Source organism: Battus philenor, unplaced genomic scaffold (assembly GCF_028537555.1).
Source record: "Battus philenor isolate CCGP_79_NKW_IND1 unplaced genomic scaffold, ilBatPhil1.0.hap1 SCAF_16, whole genome shotgun sequence".
NCBI classification, from domain to species: domain Eukaryota; kingdom Metazoa; phylum Arthropoda; class Insecta; order Lepidoptera; family Papilionidae; genus Battus; species Battus philenor.
In genome coordinates, this window is record NW_027181678.1 from 3,236,897 (window position 1) to 3,256,258 (window position 19,362).

The 19,362-nt window shown below is 34.4% G+C and overlaps 1 protein-coding gene across 2 annotated transcripts in view; it reads right to left on the reverse strand.

Moving 5' to 3' along the window:
• Window positions 1-19,362, reverse strand: part of Ntan1 (N-terminal amidohydrolase 1) — a 60,260-nt gene that overhangs the window by 6,715 nt on the left and 34,183 nt on the right. Inside the window, exon 3 of one of the 2 annotated variants that reach the window (XM_068762419.1) lies at window positions 11,944-11,994. The gene's annotated coding sequence lies outside the window, so the exon portion shown is untranslated. Of the gene's footprint in view, window positions 1-4,874; window positions 5,030-11,943; window positions 11,995-19,362 lie in introns of those variants that run through there. The other variant, XM_068762420.1, reaches the window with a different exon arrangement.

Sequence of the window (19,362 nt, forward strand, 5' to 3'; positions counted from 1 at the left end):
TATGATATTCTACGTGCAAATTGGGTTTAGGAAGCATTCATAAAGAAATCCATATTATCAAACTATACCTTTTACAGGTATAATTCTGGTACGGAATTCTTTTGGTATGTTCAAATATACCAAAATGTATTTTATAAAATTAGCGAACAACTTGTGATAAATTAGGGACCTCAGCCAAAATTTTTAACACAAATGGAAGTTCGAAAATTTTCTTTTATCCATTTACCTGTTTGAAGCTGAAAACACTTCTCCGAAGAAACTGTGGTCGAAGAAGAATTAATATCATTCTGTTTACAGGCTCTATAATAGTTATTGCTCGCTTGGACAAAATTGTAAATTAAGTTACAATGAACTAAGGTGGAAAGTAACAATCTTAACAAGGTGGACAGATAGACGACCTTTTTAAGGCCGTCGCTGCATGCAGGCCACTTCCAACCGGTTCTTTTAAAATATTTGGGGGTGGCTTATACCCAACAGTGGGCTTCCTATAGCGATATATAACAGTGATGACCTAATTTAAAATTAACCGGGCAAAAACAGAAGTATTAAATAACTGTTCGTATACATTTACATCTAGACAACCGTTAATGATATCTCTATATCTAAGAGGCTAAATAAACATACCGCTGATAAAGTTTTAAATAGAATAACCTAGAGATAATAATCATGTTAACAGAGTAAATAGAGATATCTCAGCATCCAATAAAAAAATTATCGAAATGAATGAACGACAAACACAGTTCATTACATTCAATGACGATACGGGCACGGACAAAGAGCGAGACAATCGAACTCACTCAATTGTGTGCTGCTTAATATATTCCGTACGGCGAAAGGTCGCTGGGGTGACATCGGATCCCATTCTATACCGGTGCATTTGCATACCGCCTATACCGCGCAACCGATACCAAATACGCGGTCAAATCAACCAACAGCACGAACGTCACAGCGCCATTCGTAAAATACTGGAACGTACTTTTAAATCATTATCAATTTTCAGCTCAATTCAACGAGTCATGAAAAGGCTATGTGCAGAATTTCTTTAGGAGATCAAATCAGAAAAACATCCGTAGATAAACGAAAGTAGACATAGCTCAGCTATTTGGCAAGCAAAGGTGGCAATAGCTAAGGCCTCATACCACTTAGGACAGATGGCTGATGGGTTGACACCACGGATCAGGATGGACGTCCAACCTTGCGATTGCCGGTGGATAGACGACATTTTTAAAGACATCTAAATACATTGGTGCCTCACCACGATTCAAGTTTAAAAACATAAATCTACGTTCTTCATGTAATGTCCTCTTCTATACATCGTTCTCCTATCTATAGGTCACCTTCTCACTAGTTTCACCAGTATGATGTCATGTCATCACTTCTGATTATTGGCTACCTGTATGACTTCGTAAAGGTCAGTAGTTATCTTTGTCTATGAGCTCTTTGTTTAGTTCCATGCCAATATTTTCATAATATTGGAGCACTTGTTTGAGAACTATAATAAAGAGCTAATTATCCATTATGAATGAAAGAATCAAACACGTATCATGATTTAATAATTATAAACTAATCATGGTAAAGCCAGCGAAACAATATCTCAGTAATACTACTGAGCAACGCAATAGTTTGAATTATACTGATAATTTTTATTTGTATTATACTAGTAACTTTCGGTCACACGAGCAAGACAGCCTGACATAACCGCAAACAACTGATGGTGACACGAACAATCGAAGGCAAGCGCCTAAGCTGCCACAAAACCACTCGACAGTTGACACTAAATTTAATGCTGCGCTCCTCAATTAGAAATTGGAAAACAAGCGGTGCAGCCAATACGTTCCTTCATCCATATCCAGTGGTCACGATCTTCAGAAATAAGGATAAGGAAAAGAAGGATGCTGGTAATAAAGTGAATCCAAAAGCAAATCGAGTATTTTGATTGGACAACATTTAAACTTTTGAAAGAGGTTGAATACAATAAAAAAGTTAACATCTCTTTGACGTGCCAATAATAACCACAGTACTGTATGTGAGCGAAATAAAAGATGTTCATATATAGCAGTGCTCCTCAACCTTTTCACTTCTATGGCACACTAAAACTTTTTCTAGAATTTCGCGTAACGTTACGTGCCACTGTTCAAATACAAAACATGTGTAATGAAAAATTGTGAAATTGCAATTTCTTCATTTTTAACGCGGCACACCCGTATCCGATCTACGGCACACCGGTTGCGGAACATTGGACTACTGTATAGACTGGATATCATTTGAACTTTTTAATAATAAACTTTAATTGAAATCTAGACTGGCAATAAATAATTTGAAAGATAATGTATACATTAAAAAAGTTGTTGACATCCCTTCGACGTGCCAATAATGACCAAAGTATACGTACCGTATATAAGCTAAATAAAAGATAATCTGCAATTTCTTAAAGGACACATACCATTAACTACCAACTTTTTTGTAGATCATTAGATATTAGACTCTTAAAATAATTAACTTAAAATTTAAATTATTTAAGCGCCATGACAAATCATGCAACATTTTTAAGCGCTGCATTACAGTACCTGACAATAAATATTGCACATCGACCTTTGGAAAGAGACAATCGGTTAATTTCGGCTTTGTGGAGCGTTATCTCTAAATACGACTGACAAAACGACACATAGGTAGTGAGGGACAGAGATAGTGCTCTACGAAGCCGAAATTAGCCGCCTGTCTCGTTCCAAAAGCCGATGTGCAATATTTATCGCCGGGTACTGTAACTACAAAGTGTCGGTCCGTATTAAAACATCTTTATCTAGAGTTTATTAAAACATATCGATTCTTAGATGTACCTATCGTATTTACGTGAATTATGAAAAAGACGCACGTGATAATGAGAAAACAAAATTTTTGTTTTTAATTAAATTCAAGATACGGCGGAATGAATAACATTCTCGATAAGAGCGTTATTTTTAATATTAATACCGTATTCGCCTGCGTACGTACATTTTTATTTCCTCAACGGGTGTTTACTGATATAAATAATTTATCATAAAAAATTAAAAAAATCCTTTTTATTATATTTATTTGTGTCTCCCAACGTTATGTCGTAAAGAATGTTACTAGACACTAAACCCACCATTGGGGCCAATAGGTTCTAGATTGACGACCACTAGGTGGGCTGACGACATAATCAAAGTTGTGGCGAGTCGCTGGATTCGAGCAGCGTGCTTCTTTAGTCTGCCATGATGATGATGATGATGATGACGATTACATATGCCCTTAGTTGCACTTTTGTGGGCAAATAAGTTTTAGTTAAGAAAGATGTGCTGGTAATAGAAATTTTCGCACTTTCATTTATTTTACACTGTATTTTAAAATAAAATTAGAACTCGAATTAAAAATAATCACGTGCTAATAACTAAATGACGTATACAATGACCAACACGATGCATAAAATCGAAAATCGTGCCGACTGCATATACTTGAGAATGGACTGAAGAGACTTGCATATATAGGCTTGTATCCAAATTTAAGCAGTTTATTTTCTATTATTTAATATTAAAATAACCACTCATACGCTTTTTCGTTGGCTATCTCAATTAAATAAACATTGGTGTATAGATATACCACGTTTTAATTAAACGAACTCTTATCATTGTAATATAAAACGGGACAACACAAAACTTGATACAACACTTAAACATTAATATAAATATTAACAATATTTGTAGGTTTATTGGCATGTTAATATTCATATTTTTTACATTATAATTTAAAAAAATATAAATCATATAAAATCGACAAACCGTATCCATTATTTTACATTTGTTTAATTTAAATTGTGATCTTTTATTTATCTCTTTTGGATGAAATTTATAATATGAAAGAGAAAGTAAGGGTATAGATCTGTATCCCTTACTTTATTTTTTATACAATAGCTTTTAACGGTAAAGATTGTGAATTTTATCCGATATAAAACCTTGCTTCTCTTGGCTGTCTCACGAAAGCTCACCTACCCGCAATTTAAATTTCGAATACCGTCTTTTTTTCTTCCGTTTTATTAATACAAATTTGGTTTAGTTTGACTTTAAGCGTATCGTACGTAAAACTACCTTATTTCTATCATCTTCTTTACGTCAGTTGGTAGTGTGCTGAGGCCAAAGAAATTACTTTCCTAACAAAACAATCTGTCCTATTTTTAACGATAATTATAAATTCCGGTATCGCATGGCTTCAAGATTGTTGAGGTACGTGTAAGGTCTTTAAAGGACATTTACTGTTTTTTACTGCAAGAGAAAAAAATGTATTAATCTCTACGTAATATTTATCTTCAAGTAAGATTAAAAAGGGAAATAAAAACTAGATTTGTCTTTGATGCACCAGACTTATTTTCTCTCCTCTTTTGTATTTAAACGATTCCATGTATCTAATATTCATTAACATATGCCCGTACAACGAAGAAAAAAAACCAAGTCTGTTAAAAGCGATTCATTGACAGCGTCGAATGTATTCATTGTATCGAAGAGTGTGTGGGAACAATCACTGGAAGTCCTTGAGCAAACGAGGAATGATAAATGACTTCACCTGTTAAGAAATTGAGACGCATCGCTCCGGACAATCGAAAGCGAAAAATAAATCGATCTACACTTAACGGTCTCTCCGACAACGAAATATAGATAAAATTGCTATTGAAACTCCGAGACAACAATAGGCTAATTACACAGAACGAAAATAAATAATCGATTGCCATCAATCACAATCGAAATATACGAATCGGTATCATTATAACGTACGAGCGTACGATTCCACGTTTAACTTTCTAACAGCCCAATGGCTTATACCATCATAAAGATAATTGCAAATATAACTAATGCTCCCCCAATTACCTCTACGCTTCACAATCCAGTCACTTTAACGTTCATAAAGTTTATCACAGACGGATCACACGATGAAACACTTAAAATTATATATACAGCGTTCGAAATAATTTAAAAATTAAACGTTAAATATCGCATGAGTGTAGAATAGTCCCCGTTCGAGATCCGACTAAAGAACGTCGATAGGGTTATCATGGCTGCGACATGAGCACATCGAATGCCGAGCTACTAGCTTGTTATTGTTATGATAATGCTTATTATGTTGGAAATAGCGCGCCGATAGTGTTCGTATCTCGCAATAAGCAATTAAGAAATATACCATCGACTCCTTTTATCGACGCGTGTAATAACAAACGTGCACAGGCGCTTGCGAATGTTGTCTCGGTAATAAATAATATCGGCTCGCTTCCTAGAAGCGTTTTAATGAGGCGAGCCATCGAGCCATCGTCCGTCTGAGACGCTTTCAATAATTTCAACTTGAATCCTTTACCCTCTCTTGTAAGGTATTTACAATATGTTGTGTTCACTATTTGCTATAGATTACACAAGTTTTTATTATGAAATTTAGTCATTTTATATTAGTTTATATTCAGAGCTGTGAACCAATTAAAAACACACTGTCCGGACTGCATAAACAATTTACATATTGTAGTTAATGTAATAATTATTGGTTAGTTATTATTGAATGTTTCTCAAAACATCCATTTATGTATAGTCATTTTAGTTTTTTTAAAGATAAGCGTGCACAGGTAACTAGTTATCAATAACAATAATTTCGGTCATTTAAACTGTTTTTTATTACTTACTTCATATTATCATATTCTTCTTCATTTCAGCCGATAGCCACTCACGGCAAGGTATAGGCTTCTCCCAAAGATCGCTACCTTAACTAGTCATGCGCTACCCGCATCCGGCCACTTTCCGCGATTTAATTTTATATCTAAGTAAGAAAAGGACCAATATTTAGCTACTTCTGCCATGCAGCAGTAGTCGTTGTGGTCGTAGTATTAGTAGTCTCTGTGTTTGGCACTAATCGGTGTAACATTACTCTTGAGGATGCCCCGTGGAAGGGTGAAACACGTGTCGAGTGATTAAGCGGTGGTAGTTGTGTGATTCGCATTATTTGCCGCATGCGCATTTACCAGCAGGCTGGCGAGCCGTGCATTTATTGCACGACTACTGCATGGCGGAAGCAGCTATATATTGGTCCTTTTCTTACTTAGGATGGACTACCGCAAAATAACGCCTGAATCCATTAGATATTTAATTATATCATCGGCCTACCTAGTTGGGGGCCTACTCGTGCCACGTCTGCCAGCTCTTGGTCGCCAAACGAGAACAACAGAGACATCGGTAGTAATGTGCCCTGCCCAATGCCACTTCAGATATTATCCTTACTTTATTTATTCCTCTCATAAAGCATCCGTTTATTTATAGCTGTTTTAATATATAAACAAGATGTCTCTGACAGTAATTTTGGCAACTTAAACCATTTCCGATACAAAAGTAACAAAAAATGAAGAGAGAAAATAAATCCCATAACCGTCTAGTTTAGTGGAGCATTATAACATATCTTAGATATTGTTGTTTGATTTAACTGCGGGTGTTAAAAAGTTTTAGAGCTGTTAATAAAAGAAGACCGTACAATATTATTGTATTTAAATTTTGGTGGAATTTCTTTTTTATACCAACAATATGTTTAAAACTATGAGGATTAATTTTGTCCAACTGTGGACTGTCCTACAGAAGGCAGACGGCGTCAAAGCTTGATATTTTAGTTTCACCACTACTTTTTATTTCAGGCATTACTGTATAACGCCAGGTTTACTTTGAACGGACACCATTACGATTCTCTTGAGGAATCGTTGGCTTGCTCGATTTTATGATCGAGAGAACTACTTTGTGAAGCCAAATTTAACTTGTCTGGGGTTTATTGTCAGAAAACACGGAGGAATAGAGTAATTTCTTATTTTACGTGCCATGTTAAGACTTAAAGAAGTACTGACTTTATACTGAATTTAAAACTATATAATTCTGAAAAAAACACAAGTCGAAGTTCTACAGTGACTGTTCAAGATTTCGTTATCCATAGAAAGTTACCCAATGAACAGCGTGATGTGTAAAAGCTTTAAAGGGATGTCAGTTTAAGTATACGCTGATTTTTGAATAGAGAGCGTGCACCCTAGACGATCACAGAAATAATAAATAACGTAATAACTTTAAAACAAGCGTTTCTAAAATACGGATTACTACATATTAACATGAATTATTGTTTACAATCTATCCTTGCAAACTTCGGATCCAATTAAAAATTTAATATCTAATAGATTCAGGCGTTACCCATACTAACTAACCCGAAGACCATGCTAACTAAGAAAGGGACTAATATATAGCTACTTCCGTTATGCAACAGTAGTCGTGCAATGAAGTGCATCTCGCTCGCCAGTGAGCCTCACACGATTTTTGGCACTGGTCGGTCTAACATCCTGAGGATGCCCCGTGGAGGGGTGAAACACGTGTTGAGTAGATTAACAGTAATAGTTGTGTTTCGCATTGTTTACCGCACGCCCATTTATCAGCAGGCTGGCGGGCGGTTCACTTCATTGCACAACTACTGCTGCATAGAGGAAGTAGCTATATATTAGTCTCTTTCTTAGCAAAAATTAATGTTACATATTTCAGAGCGATCGCTTTGTATTGCGCAATTGGAAACAGTTCTAAAAGCTTCAAAGTGTTTGCTGGAAAAAGAGCTATACGTTCACTCTTAAAGCTTTTACATCTAATGATTATAGATCATCCTTTATATATGTTTATGTATATAAATGATGAACTAAAGCAAAAGTTTTGTCTCTATTAAATAAAAATTAAATGAACAAATTGCCACACCCATACTTCCGGACTACTAAATTGATGTAGAGCTAATCGTAGAACAAATCCGTGTACCATTCAGCGGTTGATCTCACATCAAAGGGACATGAACTCGGTGGCTCGCTAATCATAACTAATTGATGAACGCACGCGACCGCGCGGCAACACACCCACAGCTGTCTTTTAAGGAATGACGCACAACATATAATTTAATTTCCAAAATTACTAATTAAAATGTGTATACATTTGTTACATTAATCGCTATATTATTGAAATTTTATTGTTGTTAGGTAATCACTGGAAGTAATAACTTTAATGAAACTACACTTACCTTTAACGTCTTTAAATTACATACATTTTAGTAACATTGATGATTTAAAATTGATTACATTTCATCATAGTAATCAAATCGTTTATAACCTTTCAATTTGTATAAAATAAAAATCAGGTCGACATTAAAAAAAAAAATTTAGAGATTAGAAAAAAAAATTAAAAAACCTCACATGACAGCCGAAACGGGATTCCCCGAACATCAATTTAAAATAATGACAGTGGTCAGAGTTAAACAAATTCCGACGTAAAAACATCGTAAAATTATAGCAGTGTAATAAACCCGTGTCTTTGTACCGAGCATACGACTAGTTAACGGAACTCAATATTTGTTGCACGAATACTCTATGCTACATTTTTTTAATTTGCTTCCACAGGATGATTGGTTATAGGAGTATAAGCTTTAAATGCATATATAGCTCATTTATTGTTAATATGGACAGGGTGTATGTCCAAAAAAGCTATAGTTTCAAAAATTAAAAATAAAGTATGATAATATAGTAATAAAAAGCGTTCAAGTATCAAAATTATATACTGTTTACTATTTGTCCTTGCAGATTGTACTTGGTAAAAGTTATTGGTCTGCCACGTGCCAATAGAAAAAGTAAAAAAATCAAATGATCATTTTACGAAAAAACAAATATTGGAAGTGCGTGTAAATCTTTAAAACTTTTTGATGACAAATAAGGACATCCAATCAACCTATATATTTACCGGTTAAGCTTAGTGTTTAACATTATTGCTTCCAGTATAACTGCCTTTCGTTATGTTTATATGGATTACAATTATCGTGTTAAATTTATTCATGTTTTTTTTTTTATAAAGCAAAAGAGATTGGCAGATATTGTCATCATTTGTTTAATCAACATGCAAAAAACTATGTGACATTTTTTGATAAAAGAATTTGTATTTACATTGGAGTCAATTCTTTTAAAATTGTTTACATGTATTAAAATATATACCTTGGAAATTTTTAAACTAAACTAAACTTAGCTTTATATTCTAATGTCAAGTTTGGATTAAAAAAAATACAAATGCGTTGTGAACAACAGACTAAACGGCATGTTTTACAACTTGAAATTGGCTCACTTATTTAAGCTCACTTTTCGCTAACAAAAAAAATATTATTGTCATGTTTGTCTTATGTTGTGTTGGTTTATGAAATAAGGTTAACGTCTTGATTCGGTAATAATAGTATGTAATGTCCGAATCGCAGGCTGTAGAAGGAGCTTTTCAGCTTTGCTACTTACAAACGAGGTTTAGACTTAGGGCCATCTGCGCTTTTTCAATACGATAAAAGTGATCATCTATAATAAATTCAAATAAATATTTTTTTTTCCCCTATCTTTAAAGATTATCGAATATAATAAAATAAGAAACAGTAACAACAGTATTTTGTTAATATATTTCAACTGAATAATTACTAATTGTTTTTAAACATGTTTTTTAAAATAATAAATCGACTTACAAAGCTACTACTTTTCTCATTTAATAAGAGTGTCGAGGAGTAAAAAAGTGTGTTGAATATATAATTGTTTATTATTATCGTTTGAATCTAGACAGTTATGACAGACAAAGATATATATTTAAATAAAATGTATAATGTAAGTATAAGAGTGTTCCGAATGTCTAGAACGGTGATATTGTTTAAGAGCATATGCGCTGCTCGGTATCTGCATAAGGGAATGAATTCGTGACCCCGTCGGGTACAGGCCCGGCCATTATGCCCCGGTACACTCTGAAGACTTATTAACGAGCGCTAGACAATGACGTTAATGCTATTAAGTGAGCCCGCAATCAACTGGCCGCGTTTAAATGCTTGCACTTTGTCCACTGCCAGACAATTTACTGTCTATTACGTTCATTGTACTAGATAATCTAATATCTGGCATGTTTAATTTTCCTATGAAATAACTTTAACCTTATAGTTCATTTGGGAACTCGATTTCATGTGAACCATATAACATTTACCACGTGAAATCAATATTTATATACAATTCGTTAATTAACTTGCTGACTTGAAGACTAATATATATTTACATTGTCATTTAAATCGTAAGAGGTCCACAGCTGGACTTAGCCCAATCCCATAAATTAATTATCGGTAATCTAACATTACCGATTGAAAGCGGCCTGTATTAATAGTAGTAATTTAAGAAAACCGAATTCGCAAATATCGTTTTCTTTTTTGTAAATGCATGTAGGTGTTGTACGTGTTAACGAAAATGTTACAATAATTGTAAGAAAGTTAGGATTGTTGACGAACGACAGAAGCATATCATTACAATTAAATGCGACAATTATAATGACGACGCAATCAGAATTCGATGTCGCGGTAAAGCATAAAAATCGTGGCCGATACCGAGACACGATGTTTTCTATTTATCTCACGAGAAGGTTATGCTCCCACGGTATATTAATGACTAAGCAAAAGTTTAGCAGAAACACGCTCCTTTTATGCTCCGTCGCCCATTACCCGGCTCATTTGCGGCGGGAGACAGACGGCCCGTTCGGAGGCGAGCAAATTTTGCTGATACAATCGTCCGCTAAGACAATGGTTTATCCGGATAGACCCGGATAAAGCTCCGCAGCTGATGGATGCCGCACGCTCGACCGATACCATCACACTCGTGACGTCGAGATTCGTGTGCACCAATTATTATTCAATATCTCGCAATATCGGCCGCACCAATAGATTCCCGATATCGTTATTGGGGCTAGAATCTGACCCGTGGTTGGGTCCGGTCAAGTGACAATCGGATATCAAGCCGTGTGTAATTGAATAATAGTTTTATTGAACGATGACATCGATGAATAAATTATAATTCGAAAATTCTTCATTCAACATACGATAGATCTTGTCGAGGTCAGACCGCGTGGCGGTTCCTGGCCGGGAGATACCGCAGTCCCCCGTATAGCGCAGAGGGCGATCACCAGGTGGGTTTTAGTGGGTAGGAATCCCACCTACCCCTGTCCTCCCCCCAGAGGCGAGGCATCTTGAACGTCCGGAAGATTTTCCCCCCGAAACCAAAAAAAAAAAGTTCTTGTTGGGGTCACGTTGAGTCTGACACCTGTTTAGATAAAATGTCTCAGGCCTGAGAAAAGCGAAAGAAACTCATTGGGGCTATATTATTATAAAACAAAAACATAGTCCTTTAAGGAACGAGTGCATTTTTCTAGAACGATGACCAAGTTGGTCGACGGGTTTTTAAGAAATTAATTGCTTTATTTCCAGAGCGAGAAAATGTGGTTTATACACATTTTCTCGCTGCCCTAGCGAACCGCCATATATGCAGCATTCGATTTTTTTTTTAGAATATATGCAATATCGCGAGTATGGCAATATTCGTTCGCTAAGGGTTAATAGACATTGAAGTAGCATTAAGGCGAACATATCATTTCTAAGGTGTGCGCGCTATCTTCTATGAAGTCGTTTATAGTATGGAAAACAATTAATGGAAGCTTTCTAATAATTTTCAGGGATCCTACATTAAAAGCGTATATTGTCTATAGAAAGATTTAACTTAATCAAGACTCTTGGATACAAGCCATTTATTTTATTTTACTTTTAGAGACACTATGATTTACAATAAATTGTAAATAAGACGAATATACCTCTACTTTTAGAAATAAGTTTTTCAGAATCAGAGCCTGCATGCACACGTATACATAGCTGTATCTAATTCGGGTCGAGACGATTCATTTCCTGTGCGCGATAACGTATCTCTACGTTTCGTAAATTATAACGTAATTAACTATCAAATGTAAAGATAAATCAAAAGTTGTTGATTTCAGTAATGAATCAATGACCCGGAGCATCTGTATCAACATTGTTCCGATTACGAAAGATTTCTCGGCAGCAACATTATTGTCGACTTACGTTTAATGGGTGGAGCTCTCGATGCGAAGATCATTCAGGTCGCCGAGCCACCTGTAACAAAAAATGTTCACATTATTAATGCGATAATAATGGACGCGATGTTATTATGTTTTGTGTTGTAAGGGGCGATGTAAACAGAGGCGTAAAAAATACCGCTCGATCCGCGATCGGCGTTCTGCCCCGACGGAGATGTGAAGATTGTGCATCTAATTTTATCGAGATACGAGATCTCGCACGACTTCGCCGAGATTCCGACTGTCCCAGAGATGGCGACGCACGACAGAAATTAAAATAATGCAACTCTGAATTATGAGGCATGGCGCGGCTCCGTACGATATCAGGGGTAGATGTAATGCTAATTCAAAAGCGTAATACCGCCGTATCCGCAACATCGATGCTTTGGCCGATCGGCCGAGATAGTCTACGATCGCTCCGATATGGTTTTGTTCGTGATTTATTTTGGTGCGCTCCCATATAAGTGTGCGGCAACAATGGTTTGCGGTCCGCGATTTACTGGGCTCGATTTCGTACAGATAAAAGATCAAGGTGGATCCTAAGGAAACGTGCGATGTATGTGCACTGTACACACCTTTCGTCTTTACTGGATGCACTTTGTTATTGCTTAGTTTAATTATTAAAGTATATTAAGGCGTCCTTTTAAATTTGTGAAGATTATTCGACAAGCTTTTAAAAAAGACGGTTTGACGGTGATTAGTAACAGGTGTGAAAGCCTTAAAATGGTGAATGTATAGCTCATTTGCTATCATCAATTAGCAAAAAGCTTCTACACCTATTTCTAATCACCCTGTATAATAATTGATTAATTAACAATAATTGATTTTAATACTACATTATCATAACATTATATTTTTGGACCCATGGATTTTTGGATAGGGTTGTACTGTACATTAATTAGCAGCAAATAAGCTATTAATTCAACGTTTTGAATCTTTACACCTATAAGTATTCATCATGTATTATTCGGGATATTATAAAAATAATTTGAGATATATCTCTATTTAATAACAAAGATTATATTTCTCTCTCTCGTATAAAGATGTAATAAAGACTCTGTGTTTGACACAAATCGTTGTAACATAATTCCTGAAGATGCCCCGTGGAGGGGTGAAACACGTGTTGAGTGATTTGGCGGTGGCGGTTGTGTGATTCGCATTGTTTGCCGCATACGCATTTAGCAGCGGGCTGGCGGGCGGTGCAATCTGTTGTATGTGCAGAAGTGACTAAATATTCATCTTTGTCTGTACATCAAAATTCAATGATTATCAGCGATAAATATTAATCAATGTTATTAACACATAAGATGCTTTTTGAAATTTAATTTTGCTGTTTAGTTTTTTTTTTCAAAAGGCCAGATAAATCTATGTAATATACAACCATAAATCTTAGATTAAAGCAAAAGAGCTAAACAAGTATCTAAACCATTTCAAATTGACCCCCTTAACAATAAATTGCTCACCTATAGGGTGTGAGCCCCACATTGGGAAACACTGACTAAAACCTTCAAATCGTGATGTTTCAAGGACCCATTGCTTAAAAAATTACCTAATGAGACATATATTTCTCTTATTTATATATCAAAAGTCGTGAACGTAAATATAATACACAAGAGTTTGATTTTCAACACTTACCATTTCCATATTAATTTCATTAACATATGATGTAAAAATTTTAAATTTCTAGTAACCGTAATATATATGAAAAGAGAAATTAAAATTACTGAATAAGAAATATTGTAAGCGCATTTTCCTTATATTTTTATCTATGAAAAGATAAAATCGTATTCCACTCTCAACGACAAATTATTTTAATCGTGGAAACCCTAAGAAAGTTGTACGTTGAGTGAATTGCTGTAGCCTAGGTTGACGTGAGCGTGTGACATCTAGATACTCCATAATTGACTTTCGTTGAAGTCATTATTTTCACATTATACGATAAAACAAATCACTACTTTACTTTCGGTCTGAATTACATGAAATAATCAAACAGAAACCAAATAATATATGACTGTTGGTTTCTACCAAGCCTTCTGGCTTAGACTTGCGATCGTAGATCGCAGATTCGATTTCCGGGATACAGTCTCATAATTCACACTATGTGCATTAATTACATAGGATTACTAGTGCTCACAATAATAGTCCAGAGGATGGGTAGCAGCATCCTTAGCGTGCCATAGCACCACACATAGCTTTTGACAATCTGCACAAAAATAGCGATATTTCTAACAGTAAATCTTATAGCAGTATAGCACTTTACACGAAAGCTAAATAGGTCTCTTTGAATTATTAGAACCAAAGCTTTGGGTGATAACATTACTTTGCATATCCTGGTTTTTATTAATGTATTCATAAATTAAAATAACTATTTAGAGAAGATTCTAGAATACTGACTTTGTTTTATCGTGTTGATATATTTTAATTTATTACTTATCATGAGTGCTGGTAACCCAGTAGTAAAGTCTGAGACACTTTATGCATTAATTATATAAGATTGCCACTGCTCACAGCAAGTGTCCAGACGATGGGCAGCAGCATCCTCAGCGTGCCATAGCACCACACTGCGATCGCCAACCCGCCTGCCAGGCATGGCGATTATGGTATATCTCTCAATAGATATCTTTAGGCGAGGCTTACACCTTGCAGCGTTACGTTAGTAGGCTGAAACAACGCATCGTGTCTATGGCAATCTCTTATCACAATATTTGTCTAATAGAGAGCAATACATTGCCAATCTTTATTTTATTCACCGTTTTCGTTACGCTGTAAAAAGTTACTTTGAAAAATGTTGACCGTCTCCACTGTATTGTCTTCCGCACACTTCGCAAAATTAATTAACTCCTCTTAACCCCCTTTGCCGGTGGAATTTCGTAAAATCCTTTCTTTGCTGACCGGTTCAGTCAGTTTTGAAATTCCTTTCATCATCATAGGTGGAAATCTCAAATATATATATATATATATATATATATATATATATAGGTAACACATATTTGACAACAAGTTTAATTGAAGTAAAGTAATGGTAATGGCGACTTGTAGCATTGACGTATACCAGTATACCAGTGTTACATTTTGGGAACCGTCAAAGATTTCACACGTTATGTGAAGTAATCTCGGACTATACTTCAGAGAAATAGATAAACGGATAATTTGAGTGAAAAATCAATTCATCGGCAAAATCTTTACTGATCAGAATAAATATTCACTACTGAGAAAAGTCGTGCGAAAAATAGAAATTGATTTTAAACGTACATATACGTCATACAAGAAGGTTAGGTATAAAAGCTTTAAAAGAGCGAATGTATATCTCATTTGCCAGAATTGTTTTAAACTCTTGCACGTATAACTAATCACCTTGCATAAAGTGATTACTGAAAAATACTACAATATCTTTTCTATTAGAATGCGCTCGGCCAATTAATGGCAGTACAATTTGCAGGGACATATGGTAATCAATAATTAATTTTACTATGTGATATAATTACGTTACTTATAATTACTAAAATAATTGATTTCTCGACAAGGTTGGTTATACCATATATTAACCGACAGCAAGTAAGCTTAAAAACAATCAAGCAAATCAATCGCAGTGAAAAAAATATACTCATATATTATTTAAAAAAAAAAAACAATATACTTAATATAAGACTAACTTAATAGTGACATGGAAGACTTGACTATGTCTTCGCGATGTATATACCTAAAATTGCATCAACTATTATATAAACAGTTAAAGTAATAACACTTGGTTTAAAAATATTTCATTAAATATCAGTTCTAAGTCATATTACATTATTTTCATAAAACGTACTTATATCACAATTAACCTTGATACGTAATCCTCTTGCTATTATATTTGTGCAACGATCGATGCAAAAACAGAAATTCGCTATGCCAAAATAGACTTTAATTCAGTTGTATGAAACGATAAATTTGTATGTATCAAATATGCAATTTATTCAGTTATTAAAATATCCATCAATCATATTGTCGTATAATAATCGATATTCATAAAGATATGTAAATAGAATTCTGATTTATTAAAATGCGAATGTTGTGCAACATGACATTGCTAATACTGAACCGCCCTTATACTTCCATTATACTTGATTTGTTTAACACCTATTAATTAGATGTCTGGTTCAAATATGTCTCATTATCATAATTTTCCGTATATTACGAAGAATTCCAATAAAACCTGTCAGAAACGATCTGCATCCGCGTCTACAACCTTGTTAAGTTCTTCCTTGCTTTCGATTTTATCTTAATCTAATTTAACAACTTTGTGCAAGTGAAGAGTAACTTTTAAAGCGTCTGCAAGTTTAACGCCATTGATTCTTATTCGATCACAATTCTTTCGGTCCCTTATTTTGGCCTATTATGAGTCAATGGTTCATAAATTAACAACCCTTATAGTCCCATGTTTGCCGCTCCGTTGGTCTTATTTAAGAACATCAGTTTTACATGTTATGTAGCTTGCATAATCCGACCTAAATCATTGTTTGGTATCGAGATGTGTGTGTGTAGTTTTTTGGTCTATGACAGTCACTATTTTGTATAGAGGCGTGAAAAGTTTCCGCGATAGGAAGTTTGAGGGCGCTGAGGATACTTACCATGAGCATCTTTAATAACAGCTCCACGGCTCCCTCTGGAACTCCTGGTCGGGCCGTTACAGAGATTTCATTTATTTTATTAAATTTATAAAGATTATTATCCACATGAGATCATTAACAAGTCACCATTTGTGTACCTATAAGAATGCCAAAAAAGCCCAATTTGGTAGAAACTATAACCAGATTGCAGTCTTCCTATAACGGCATGCTTTAAAGCAGCGATAGTTACAAAAGCTCCCTGATCTAGGAGTCCGCAAAAAGCTCAAACGGTTGACTTTTTCTTGTGGTTACTTTTACAACATCTTTAATAGATCAATAGATCAATTCATTGTAAGCTTTATTATCACTTAAAAAATCCTTAAAACTATAATAGGACTTTTACATCTAATTTTTATTTAATAAACTTCGTTATAAACTCTCCTTTAGTGTAAAATTATTAATTTTACTAGATATAAATATGTGCCCTAGATATTTTTAAAGGTAAATATTTTGAATTTGTATCTTCTTCATAAACCCAACTTAGCTAGCTTTCTTAGTGCTAGTTTTAACTAAAGCTTAGAGTGACAACCATTTTTAACTGAAAATTAAATGTAGCAGTGGTAAATTTTAGTTTTGACTATGTATTTCTAGTTTTCTATATAGTGTTCTGTAGTCTTGGAGTAAGTCAAGTCCGACAAAGTCGATCTAAATTGGCCACCGTCCTCTCAATATATACTCTCTAAATTCTTGAAAGTCATAATTCTGATTTAGATTACATTATCACTATTTTTAGAATTAATTTCTTTCCAATCATAAACAAAGGTATTCAGTAAAAAATAGTCTTAAAATATTAGTTTTAACTATAACATATATACGTTTCACTATGTTAATGTAATATTGCAACACATGCGACGTACAGAATAATTTCAAAAATTCGCTTGCGCATATAACCAGTGTAAATCACGACGCGTCAAGGTGCCGGCGCTAGTTCGCCAACTATGTGGCTGGCAGCTGCCAAAACGAACACGTTTCGCGTTAATTGGCCGGCTAATATTATTGACTCGTCGTCTCTCCGCAGACGGCTTCGCGTAGGCGGTACTCAAAATCATTGCACGAATGATTGACTACAGGAAATGTAAAAATATTACTGGTCAAATTTTTAAACGATTCTTCAATTTCTTCATTTAGAAAAGCAATCCTGAAGTTCTGCGCTAATTTCTTCTCCAATTTTGATTATTCGATCATGTTTCTACCCTTAGATCGTTGGCAAGTTTTAACCTTATTAAGGAGTTTGTATGTAAATGCCCATGTTTGGCATCCAGACGAATATAGAAACGAGTCATATATTAAAGGTTTTACTTTTTGCTTCTGTTGGTTATTGATTGTTCAAAGAGTATTTCTTTTAGCCACCAGAAGTCACCTTTAGTTCCATGGAAATATTATATATACTGTTTTCCATTTCGAGATCTGTTTGATCTTTAAAATGAATTTTATTAATTCTGTTACACCTGCTTATTTAAGTAGTACACAACATTCACAATATTAATGATTTACAACAGCAAGTAAGTAAGAAATGTATACATTAAAATAAGTATATTTTAAAAATAAAATGAAAAATAAAACTTGAATTCAAGTTTAACAATTATACTGATGAGTTTTATCTGTTCTTAAAGGCATAGTGAAGATACTTTCTAGAATCCAATGGTTAATCAATTTTTGTCAGATTTAAGGTTTTTATCGGTAAACCAATTCCGGTATTCTATATATATAAAAATGAATATTTGTCTGTGTCCTTTAAAAAATCTTAATTTTTAGTAGCTTTGCATCAGCCCAAGAAGAATTCAAATTTGGTATGACCAATATTCGGGAGATACCGCTACTATCATTCCAATGAATTTCATATATTGCCGTGACATTTCATGCTGAATTAAATTAAAACGAAAAGAGCGAACGAATAATGAAGTTTCAAGTTGCGAGTGACAAGAATTTATTTACGTATGTTGTGAAATCCGCGTTCGGATTACATAATTAAAATTAAATCGAAAAAAAACTAAACGTACAATGTTTTTTGTTTTTTAAATTCCACACGGACGAAGTTTCGGAGTACTGCTTATAACATTTAAAAATGAAGTTATAATGAGATATAAAGCGCTCTCTACATATCAAAACATTAAACTGCGATCGCCGACACGCCTGGCAAACGTAGCCTATACTTTGCAATGAGCGTATTCTTATCTCCATGTTTAACAAAAGAAAAAAATTCTTAAGAAAATAAAAAAAAAAATTGTCTTTGGCACAAAACGCTAGTTTAAATTACAGCGCATTATATGCATCATACGGACATTAAGCGTTATAATGTGATATACGTAATGGCTAAATTTGAGCTAGTTACTTTAGTAGTTATGTTTCACGTCTGTCATTCCATAGTTCTACGTATTTGTGTGGGAATGCATATAATAATTAACCTTGAATAAGGTAACGGACTCTTAAGCAATTCGTAAAATTGCAAATGATGCTCGTATATAAACAACATAGTTTCCCTACGTAAAATATTCTAATTGTGACGGGTGATGGAAAAAAAACAAGGTTAAATTTAAATTACAACTCATTTACAAGTACATATACTGTTTACGGAATTTTTTCTTTTACATTAATATGTGTGTCGACCAAAATTTTATAAAATATCTACGACAATGAAATACATTTTTTTAAACTATTAGAGGTAAGAAAAATGATATTCGACGTTTCAGCTCACAGGCCTTACCCAAATTTATTTATGAGGGTATTAACCTTAATCGCCACACTTGGCAGGC